The sequence below is a fragment of the Phodopus roborovskii genome, unplaced genomic scaffold (genome assembly GCF_943737965.1).
Source record: "Phodopus roborovskii unplaced genomic scaffold, PHOROB, whole genome shotgun sequence".
Lineage (NCBI taxonomy): Eukaryota > Metazoa > Chordata > Mammalia > Rodentia > Cricetidae > Phodopus > Phodopus roborovskii.
Window position 1 is genome coordinate 6,720,812 of NW_026126629.1, and position 12,176 is coordinate 6,732,987.

Genomic DNA, 12,176 nt, shown 5'->3' on the forward strand with positions numbered 1-12,176 from the left:
TTAAAAATATACATTCATGGTAACAATAAATTAAGTAATTCCATAAAACACAGCAAAGTTTATAGCCTAATTTTATCATCTATCATATCATTCTCGCAACATCTTTCTTCTATAAACTGAACATGCTGATATTACTTAGTGCGACCGAGCTGAAGGTTCTGCTGTACTGCTCACAAGCCAGACACCATGGAAAAAATTTCCAAAGACACCAGCCTTGCATAAATAGGAAATTATCTGTGAAGTCTTGAGAAGGGTGGCATAGCCCTGGGGGCCCATGACACAACATTTCCAAGTAAGAAAGGCTAACAGAGAACAGCTGGCTAACCCTCCACTAAGCACTCAAAACACCGACCACATCATGATACCAGGCAGCAGCCACATTCAGAAGACCTATCCCTACAACACACCAAAACAGCGCCTCTTCCTCCTCCCACTGTCTCCTGGTGACACTTTATTTCACGACTGTATTCCATAACATTGTCTCTGTTCCTCCCTAGAATAAAAATTCCATGAGAAGTAGAATTTGCTACTAAGTGCTCATTTGTCGACAATGATAGACTAACAGCTGAGCAGGTCACATGACACCAAATGGCTAACATAAACCTGTGTCTCTGACAAATTCACTACGGAGAATCAAGTCTCATATAAAAGTGAATGATGTTACTTCTTGCCACTGAGTAGCCACAGAATGAGTAGAATTCAGCTTTCCAGGAGCTGGGGATGTAGCTCAATGGTCCAGGGTTCAGTGTTTCCAGTGCCCTGGACCTGATCTTAGAGACACTGTTTCTTATGCTCATGAGGAGCGGGGGAAACACAAAATTGACCCAAAAGGTTTTCCAGGGTTGTTGCTGTGTTATCAGGTTATTATTTATAATAAATTCTTCATATGCTTAGGAAAGAATGTACTCCAAAGTCACTGAAATAAACATTGACCATAACCAACATGAGATTATATAGTGATGAACATTTTAAATGTAATTCACCTCACAGATCAAAGTAGAAAAGTTACTCTCACAGGTTACAAGAAAGAGACTTTCTCCAATTCTCCTTCCCCTTCCTCCCCTCCCTCCTTCTCTCTTTCCCCTTTCTCCCTTCAACTTGTTTCTCCCATCCCCTTCCTTGGGTTCCATGCAGAAATAAAATCTTTAGAGTTTTAGTGACAGTTCATATTTATAAACTAAGAAATAATATTTATATCATGTAAAACTGACTAAATCTTAGGGCCCAAACATAAATTTTTATGAATCAATAGGAAGACAACAATAGACATTGCTAAAGAATAAAATTAAAATGCCTAGTTTCATCAAAATTGAGAAATAATTCAATTGGCAAACAAATGCTTAATGGACAAACTTCATGGTGATGAGAACTTGGGAACATCTGGTTCCTACATTGCAGATAAGTATTCAAATATTCTGGAGAACAGCACCCTGGTCTTCAGAAACAAAGAAAAGAAGGAGGGAAATTCTGTACTTCACAGCACCATGGATGGACCTGGAAGGTGCTGCGCTCAGCAAAGGCAAGTACCGAACAGCAAATGCTGTGTGTTCTCTCTTATATGTGCTAGCTAGAACACTCATCTCATAGAAATAGAGAATAGAACAGTGGCTTTGAGAGCCAAGTGTGAAGACAGGTTGGTTAGTGAGTGTGAGCCAGGTTGATAAGGGGCTGAATGTGAGGGAGCCTAGGAAATTAAGCACTATCTCCAGAACTGTGTTTCCTAGTTGAGCAAAGAGAGACAGAAAGGAGCCAAAAAACAAAAACAAAACAAAACAAAACAACAACAACAACAAAAAACTGCAGCTGTATCTTGGCAGCTGTGTCATCCTTTGTGGCTAGACATTCTTGATGCTGCAGTTATGGTCATCAAACTAGGGCACTTCCCTAGTTGCCACGGATGCCCTCAAGAGACTGTGACTCCATTATTATTATTTGCATTGTGTTTTAGACTCTCTCCCTCTCTTCTCCACCCATAGTCTTTTAAAGAGGACCACCAACAGAAAGACCTCAAAAGAGAGAAGTCATCCATCCTGATTTGGGAAAGAAAAAGTCACCTTAGACCATGAATCTGCCACCCATTTAAAGGTCACAAAACTGTCTTAAAATGCACAGCATGGAATGATGCTACTCCTTGTGTCAGCCCACTCCAATTGCTCCCCGGAGCACGCTATTGCTTTGCTAAGTACACCTCCATTCAAACTGTCCTTGTCTCTTGGCAGACTTCTTCATTTGAGAAGGCAAGGACACAGGAGAAAGCTTTTCTGGATAACATCTTTCAGGAGCACAATTAAATAACAGGAATCAGTTTTAGTGGATGGTATCACAAGAGGACAACTATGGAATAGTTGGGAAGAATTCATTAAATATTTCAACGTTTTCTTCTAATGTTCCAAACACAAAGAAACAGCTAATGACGGAGGTAAAGGATATACCACTTACTGCTCTGATCACTACACATATCTATATTGGTGTCACACTGTGCCTTGTTCTGTATATAATGGCCATTTCAATTAAAGATAAAAAAACACATATTAATAAAGAATGCAGACTTTAGTTCAACCAAACATATGCCTGCAACAGAGCAGAGCATCAGCACTCAAACCCTACAGACATGGTGGTGTATGTGCATCAGAGGTCAATGCGATAGCAACACTGGCAGCACCTCTGTCCTAACCAGAGACAAATGAACTTACCTAGAGGAAAAGCCATCTGGCAGTGAGACCCTGTACATCAGCAGAAGACCCTCAAGTTCAAAAGCCTGGACAGGCAGCACAAGTCAATCTAGCAAGAAAGAGAGTACACTGCCCACACAACTATGGTGTAAAACAAGAAACTGAACAAGGAAAGAGTTCAGAGGAGTGGTTTCTTGGTCTTCTACGTCTTAGGTACCTTTCTATTGTTGTGATTAAAACACTATGACCAAGGCAACATTAAAAAAAAAAAGCATTTAATTGGGGGCCCAGGGGACTTGAGTTCATGATCCTCATGGCAGGGAGCATGGCGGCAGCCATGACACAGGAGAAGTAGCTGAGAGTTCCACAGTAAGAGGTAGAACCTCCTAATCCTTCTAAATAGTCCCACCATCTGAGGAGGAGTATTTGTTTACACGAGCCTGTGGGGACATTCTCCTTCAAATCACCACACTCCTTCCTTACGTGTGTGGTGATCTTAGGAGCAATGGCTGATAATCTAATCATGGAGTGGCAAGTACGTTCACTTACATGCATCAAATCTTATCTAAAGAACAAGTATGTGGCTCAATGGGTAAAGACGTCTGCTGCTGAAACTGATGACATAAATTTGAGCCCCAGGAAGTGTATGTCGGAGAGAACCCACTCCTGCAATGTACTAAGGCATGTATATGTACACACATACACACATGCATGCACACAAAGTAAATACAAATGTATTAATAAGTGGAGAAGTATATGAAAAAGGCTATACAGTGCTATGTGAATTAAGTTCTGTGATCCTACTTTGCATTAAACACTGACTTAGTGTCCCACAAGCTGTAAAGTTTATGAATTACAACAATGACTAGCATTGACAAGATGCCCCTAAAGGTACAAGAGTTGCACTTATATATCTAGAGTAACTAATAGCCATTTTATTAGACTTAAAGCTTGCTCAATAGTAGGGAATTCTATTCTATACCTGTACTATAAACTCAGCCAACTACTCATGGCTGGTGAGGTCATGAACCCTAGAGGAGAACCTACTACAAAAACAAAAAAACAAAAAAACAAAAAACCCTGCCACTTTTTTAAACCAGTATAATTCCCAACTGTATCCTAAATACTAATCCTGATACTCATGGACAAATGTAGCTTCCCCCCATCATCAACAAAGCTTCTTTTAGTGACATATAGAGACAATTACAGCTATCCACAATAAGTCATAAAACCGAGAACAACTGATTTTGAGATGCCCAGTTTCAACGGAAACATCCACAACACAATGCCTACATCTAAGGCTCAGGGAACATCATAGAAAGGGGAGATAGAAAAGGCTATAAGAGCAAGAGGCCTAGGACATCTGCTTTGAATAGTGTCTACGACATATGACAGGGAGGCTACAACCATTAAATATAAACAATATGGTTGACTAAATAAGACCTATACAATGACAACCAAGTTGATATACAAATGTGGATGGGGAAAACCTCACAAGGTTCTACCCACAGATGAAGAGCTGCAGACAATGGCTTCTGGGAGGGGAAGAATCAGTGTTCTCCAGAGAGAAGTTCCTTGATAGATTATCCAATCCCAAGTAGTCAGCCCTAAATTAAATACATATACAGATGGCAACACTAAGAGCCAGCTGGTTTTACACACACACACACACACACACACACACACACACACACACGGTCATGAATTTGACAGTGGGGGGCAAGGAATTGGAAGGGGTAAAGGAGATGAAAATGATGTAAACATAATATTCATGTATGGAGCTCTCAAGAACAAAAGAAAACAATCATCTAAACTGACCCAGGACTGAGGGTGAGGCCCACTGGTAAAGTATCTGTTAACTGGGTATGAGGCTTTGAGTTCAATTTCCCACACCATAAATAAATGAATATATTTTAAAAAGACATGGACTAGAAAGACAGACCTCAACTCACAAGTGGCTGTGTGAGAACAAGGGTTATGGTGGATCTGGGAAGCAGAGTCACACAGGACTAGCAATGAAGATGAAGGCTCACTCAACTTTTTTCCTCTCTTTTCGTTTGTTTCTAGATTTGTTTTTACTTTGTGTGTGTGTGTGTTTTGCTGAATGTATATAAGTGTGTGCCCAATGCTCATGGAGGCTGGAAGGGAGTGTTGGGCCCCCTGGAATGGGAGGTTTGATGGTTGTGAGCTACTCTGCAGGTGCTAGGAAATTAATCCAGGTCCTTAGGAAGAATAGCACGTACTTTCTACTTCTGAGGCATATCTTCAGCAACTCTTTCTGTTTTTGAAAAGGCAATGTGAATAATCTAATTCACTGCAAAGGGAATAACTAAAATATATGGCAAAACAGTGAGTCGAGGGACCAGAACAGTATTCTGTCCCATCTTCCCATTGGCTGAGTTGGTAGTGAGGCAGATGACTGCATCCCTCCCAGATGACAAGGGTGCTTTCATAGCAACAGCCTCTTGCTGCTAAATGAGCACACTCTTCAGATGAATAAGACACATACTTACATTTTGAGCTATAATTAAACCCACTATGAATAGAGGAGTTTACTAGGAAGAAAAACTTAAGGAGAGTAAATTATAGGTTATAGTTACAACATTATCTCAAGGCAGATGAAGAAAGTCAAATAAAAAACAAACAGCTATGAAACTATGTACAAATACCTTCTTCAAACGTAAAGACATAATTTCCAGGAATCACTTGGAGAAGTTTTAAGATGATCTTCCAGGAATGGAAACCAGGGGTTGTTATATAATGTAGGTCAAGTAAATTGTCACCACATAGTGCCATCAAGAGAGGGACTCAGGAGTAGAAGACAGATACTTGAGCAAGAGGGATTGACTGTGGACTATTGAAACTCAATTTTTGTTCACAGGGTTGTATTTATCTTTCAATCAGAAATCCAGATTTTATTCAACTCAGTAGCCTATGTGGCTGAGGGCGATTACAATCAATACAGCGGATATCACTATGGATACTTTATCTGACTAAGGTGTGTCTTTTAAAGACATGCACAGTCAGTAGCAACAAACAGTTTGCTAAACAGACTTGTGTTTTCCAAGGCATACAAACCTCATTTGCCTGCTCAATACACAGACTGCATCTCAGCTGTCATTCCCCTGGCCACCCTGAGGGGCATGCTGGCACTACTCTCAGTCTTACAGTTAGGATAGTGGCATTAGAGCTATATAGCCTCACTCCTATGTGGTGTGTTGCAAGGCAGAACTGCTTGGAGTGAAACAAATTCTTGAAGTGCGCTATATTCTATAGCAGCCATGTGCTACCTAGTGAACTATGATTAAGGCCAAGGAGCATAGGCTGTAAATGCATAGGAAGTATATATTATTAATATATTATAATAATTAATACAATAATTAATAATATATTATTAATAAATGCAATCTAGGACAGTGGCTCTCAATTGTCCTAATGCTATGGCCTTTAATACAGTTCCTCAAGTGTGGTGACCCCAACCATAAAATTATTTCACAGCTACTTCATAACTGTAATCTTGCTCCTGTTTGAATTGTAATGTAAATACCTGTGTTTTCCAGGGGGCTTAGGCAATCCCCGTGAAAGGGCTGTTTGACTCCCAAAGGGGTTGTGACCACACTTTGACAACTGTTGATGTAAAATAATAATGACATGCTCAAATGGTTAATATTTGGGATATGCTGGGTTAAATACATTATCCAGCACTTATGTGGTTTTAAAAGCTCAGTACAGTTTTGTTGCACAGTGCTGCTCTTGGGTAGCTGTCCAGGAAAACCGCGAGAACCTGGAGCTCTGTCTCGGCTCATCCTTATTTGATTCGGCAGCCACTAGCCACATGTGGCCATTAAACACCCAGAGTGAGTGAGGCTGTGGGAGTAGAACTGGAATTACAATCACATTTGGTCAGAAGGAATTTAAATCTAAATAGTTCCATGTGGCCAGCAGCTACTATACTGGAGAGCAAGCACTCAGAGCCTGGGCCAGCCCAGAAGAGCTGAAGTGGTTCTGAGTGTCACCAACTGTTTTGCTCTGTACAAAACAGAAGGGTCTGTGAATTCCTCACACAGATCTGGTTTGTAATTTTAGTGGTCACTCTTCTCTAAGGTGGGCAGATAAAAGTTTGCCAGCACAGAATATTTGGAATACTGAACAGTGAGAAAGCACACAGAAGCCTCTGAACTCTGGCCCTGTCAGTTAAAACCTGCTCAGACAATGAGTGACTGTGCAGAGAGCCTGTGTCCTAGCTTCCTGACCTGTATGACTGGATAATTATGATACTAACCTCATTCAGTAGCTGCATTTTACCCTAAGCTTGGGACACATAGTCTGTAAGAGTCCAGCTAGGAATTAAACAAATGTCGGCTGTTATTGTGGCCGTTGTTGAGCATACACACACACATACACACACACACACACACACACACACACACACACACACACAAACACACTCAAAGATTAATTACCTATAACTTATAAGAAGGGTTTCAGGATTTCAGGGTTAGGAAACAAAGTCTATAGACTATAGACTGTTTAAGAGCGGTAACAAAGATGATGGTGACGATCCTGTGACCCAATCACTATACGCATCTAGGCAGAACAGAACTTGGGAAGTCATTGGAGCGTACAACAGCTTGACTCTTGGGAGATGTGGTGTGTCAGTAGACAGTTTAACATCAGGATTTGCATGCATGGAGTCAGCGATGTTCCCCAAGTCTTTAGAAATTCAAAGCATGTTATATAGCCCGCGAGAGTGACAGTGCATATGTGACTAACCGGGCAAGTCATGTCTTGTTGCTCCCATATGCTGGTGACAGGAACCGTCAGATACCAGAACTGGAGGATGATCACGTCCTGTATATGATAACTGGCTTAGCATTTTTACTAAAACTTCAAACATCTTCCTCTGTACCTTAAATGCCCTCTAGGTTACATGTAATAATTAGCACAATGCAAATGCCAGCAAATAGTGTACCAGATGTTTAGGGAATGTTGATTGAAAACATTTCCCTTCCCCCTTTTATTTTTGTGCTTTCGGGGTTTGAACCCGGGACCTCATATGTACTATGCAAGTGTTCTGCCACTAAGCTACAGTCCCAGTCCTTTCAAATTACACTCTGAGGTCACATTCACTTATGAACACAAACAGCCAAAGAAAAGAACCAAATCTTACTCTGTATGTGTCTGTGTGTGTGCACATGTGTGTGTATGTCTGTGTGCGTGCACTTGTATGTATGTCTGTATATGTGCATCTGTGTGTGTATATTTCTCTGTGCGTAGATTTGTGTTATTAAAATAAGGTATAAAGGCTTCTGAAAGCATTTGCTTCAACAGAAGCAAGCTTAGAATAGAACTTGGGAGTCCAGTAAGCTGGACAATCAGAGTGCTTAAAATATAGAATTAGAGTATTTTAAAGCCCTCAGTCACCTGAACGGACTGACAAATGAGTACCTGGAACACTTTTCAGCCTTTTTTCTTATGCCAGCTAGTGTTTTGCCAACTTGTCATGAGTTCAGGACATTTGAAGGGGGCCTCAATTGTGAATACATCTCCACCAGACTGACCTGTGGGCATGTCTGTGGGTCATTTTCCTGACTGACGATGGCTGGGGGAGGGCCCTGGCACTATGTGCAGTGCCACCGCTGGACAGGTGTCCCTGAGTTGTTTATGAAAGCAGGCTGGGTGAGGCCCGGGGAACAGGCCAATAATCAACACCCGCCATGGCTTCTGCCTCAGTTCTAGTCTCTGGGCTCCTGCCTTGGGTTCCTGCAGAACTTCCCTCAGTGACAGAGTGAGTAAATTGAGAACTGTAAGATAAATAAATACTTTTTGGTGTTTATCACAGCAATAGAAACTCTAACTAAGACACCTCCTTTCTCCAGTGTCCCTGTTCAGCTCCTTCTAGAAAAACATTCCAGGTCAGAAGCAATTTTCAGCACATGCATGGGGAGTAGGGGATGGGTGGTGGTGGATAGGAGGGATAATCAGATAAAACCAAGAGTGCTTCTCTTGGGAACTTAGGATTGGCAAAGCACAAGACTTTGCTCAACGCTGCACTCCTAGAATGCAACCCAAATCCTCCATCCCTGTAGCAGAGACCCCTCATGTCCAGGCTTCTGCCCGTTTGATAAGAAAACCTGTGTAGTCACAGCATTGCTGCTGCTGTCATGGCTGGAGACCACGGCTCAGGAGCAGCACCTGTACGTCTTGGAACCCGTCTTCAGTCCTAGGCATGTATCCAAGGTATTAAACAGCCACTTTACTTTCATATACCCTCCTTACTCCATTTTCTTAGTCCAGTCAGGCACGGAATGGGCGTTACTGCTCTCCTTTCTCCCTTCTTCCTTGCATGTGTATGCGCCTCGTTCCCACTCCCACTGCCCCTTACTCTAACCTATGTGAGAAACGGAAGGGCTCAGGGTGCCACTCTTCTACAAATACTTTATGTCGACTTCAGAACAATTTGGTAAGGTCTGCTAGCCAGTGCAGCAAGAGCTGGACAGGAAGGTCAGGACCTTCCATGTATCTTCTGAGCTTATCATCAGTGGAAACAGGCTTTGTATAGGACCCATGCCACTGCCAACCTACATACCCCCCTTAGACTGCAATGGAGACTATCACTTAGCCATACTGCAAACCTCCCAAGTGCTGAGACGACAGAGTAATATTACCACAGCATGCCCTACACAGTTCTGAAACAGCTAGGTTGTGTCTCTAACTCTTCCAGTCACAGATGAGAAACAGCAACACTCTGTGGTGCCATGTCAACACTCCACGGCAACACTCAATGGTAAAGCTCCTCCATGATGCTATGGCAGTGTTTGTGGTGCTATCATAACACTGCATGGTGCCAGGGGTAATGTTCTGTGGCACCATGGTAAGCCCCGTGTGTCACGGTACTACTCCATGCTAGTAAAGCTCCATGGGTTCTTCCTAATTGTAGCTTTCTTTGTTTCTAACTAACATGGCAGCCCATCAAAGTAGAAATTCCCTCGAAGAGTATAGATAAGGCAGATCTTGGGAAGCAGTTACAGATCCTCTGGGTTGTTAAGAGCTGTGGCTTATACAGTTGCTGGCAACTCCATCCGTTTTAAAGAAGGGCAAAGGCCTGCCATATACCCAACACACTTCTGGCTAGAGATTATTTCATTTCTTATCCAAGAAATAGTAAGCGAAAAAAAACTTCCTGGTACAAAATTACCTTTTATTCTTAAAATGCTGGCTGTGGTAGCTCACAACCTGCATACATTTCCTCCCATTGGTATTCCTGACATTGCCATGGGGCTCTACGACTCATCGCTTTGTCACCAGACTTTCCTACCAGGGTCAATGTTAGGAGAGGAGGAGGTCGGTGAGTCACCAGGAGAGGGACAGTGCCTGGCACACATTGACACTCCATGTGAGTCTGCTGGAGAAAAACAAACACCTCAGCAAGACCCTGGACTACTGGCACAGTGTACAGGCAAAGAAATCATGCACTGGATTCCAGGAGGCAGAGTCTGAATGCTGGGACTGCCACAGCTCAGGGCAACTTATGAAGCCACCTAGTGTGTAGCTCTCTTACATCTTCCAGAGTGCTTCCATTTCAGTCACAGGGACATCAAAGCAGTAATGTGTGGAGTGCTCACAACAGTGCCTGGCCTGCCAGCAAGGGCCACAGAGGCACAGAAGAGCTGAGGGCTTTGGAAGCTCACCCTTTCTTGACCCTGCGCAGGACATGGAAAGAGGAGAACTTCTGTTTAAGGGTCCTGACTTCCCTCTCTGATTTGCCTTCACACCTGCCATATGGTGTCCTGCATGCTAAAGTCTCTGTTCCCTGGGTCTCTTCTCCTAGTAAGTGCTTAGCTTTAATCCTAGCACGTGAGAAAGCAGAGGCAGGTGGATCTCTGTGAGTTTGAGGCCAGCCTGGTCTACAGAGTTAGATCCAGGTCGGCCAGGGCTATACAAAGAAATCCTGACTTGAAAAAAGAAATCACCAAATGATTAGTAATGCCAACCTCTGTCGACAATTTACTAAGGAAAAAAAAAAAGCAGCCATAAAACCCAAAGCCGATTGCAGGAATGTGAACCAGAACTGACTTAGCACCTGGAAGCATCCGTGATGATGCAAGCTGCAGTCCAGCGGTGACTGAGGGCTCAGGCTGTGCTGTTTGTCAGATGTCCCGAGCCAGAACCTACATTCTCAAGCTCTCTTGGTGACAGATGTGCAGGTGATGGCATTGATGGAAGGTTCAAAGAAGGGAACACAAAGTGAAATCCTATGATAAAGGCACATCATTGACTGAGTGTCTCCTATGGCTCAGGTACTGTGCCCGTCTTAGACCTCACAGCTTTACTTTTCTTATATGGGGGGGAGGGGGAAGAGTGCCACAAAGGATATCTTAAGAATCAGACTTCTAAATTTAATGTTTTAGATTAATTAATTTCCTTTGTGGGTGCACGTGTGCCACGGCCCACATGTGGTGGTCAGAGGACAATTTGTAGAAGTCAGCTTTGCCCATGTGAGAGCCATGATGAAACTCAGGTCACCTTTCTTGGCTGCTCCTACACTGTGAGCCATCCCACTGGTGTAGAACTGGGTATCTTATACATTTACAGAATAAAGTGCAGATTTGGGGAACAATTTAGCTCTCTCTGAGCAGCACCTCACTTCTAAAGAATGTTTCTTCAAATAGTTGCTGCTCGATATATCCAAAGGCTTAGCAACAGTGACCCAGTAAATGTTAGAACTGATTCCAATGGGAAAACATGCAAAAAACTTTTGTGTCTATCTGGCACTGACAGCAATGCTCAGTGTGGTGATGAAGACACCCAGGAAAAGCAAAAGTATGTGTGATCAAAACTGAGTTACATGTAGTTCTCCACATTTCCATTAAAGAGGCCAGAGATGGCCAAAGCCACAAACAAGTGTCCTAAAGGCACAGAAGAGAACTCATGGTCTGAAGAAACACACATCTTCATGTCACTCATCAATTTAGTTAATGACAGAGTGGTAACTCAGCAACGCATTTCACAACTGTCACTCCAACAAGGTACTGTTGAGTGCATAATCTTTTCCACTACAGCTACCCAGCTACCAAGGTGGCTTTACTCAAAGGAGATGGCCCAGTTCCTCCTGAAGTTCCTCTTTAAACTCCTGGAAACCTGGCTTCCCAAAGCTTTTCAGTGCCTTTCATGAAATCAGAGTCTGCGCTTAAACAAACAAAGCAATCACATGGGCAGATCTCATTTCTGCACCCGCCCGCACTCAGGGAGGTGGTCTGTGTTTGGAGAGGATAGGCTAAAGCCATGAACCAGGATGGAGAGCAGGACTCAGCGCTGTGGAAAGCACTGCCCCAAGGCTTTAAGGAAGCAGCAAGGAAGACTTCAGGAGAAAGGGAAGAGAGGCAGGCAAACAGCACCGAGCAGGTTACTTGTTGGCTTTATTTCCCTTAATAAAATGAGCTGCCCTGCACCCATCCTTTGTGTCAGCATTTCCATCCAGCTTCCCCTTTGAGTTCTCAACAC

The 12,176-nt window shown here is 42.9% G+C and overlaps 1 protein-coding gene across 1 annotated transcript in view; it reads right to left on the minus strand.

Annotated features, from left to right (window-relative positions):
* Window positions 1–12,176, minus strand: part of LOC127238251 (ubiquitin-conjugating enzyme E2 E2) — a 280,453-nt gene that overhangs the window by 74,930 nt on the left and 193,347 nt on the right. The gene's annotated exons all lie outside the window — the stretch shown is intronic.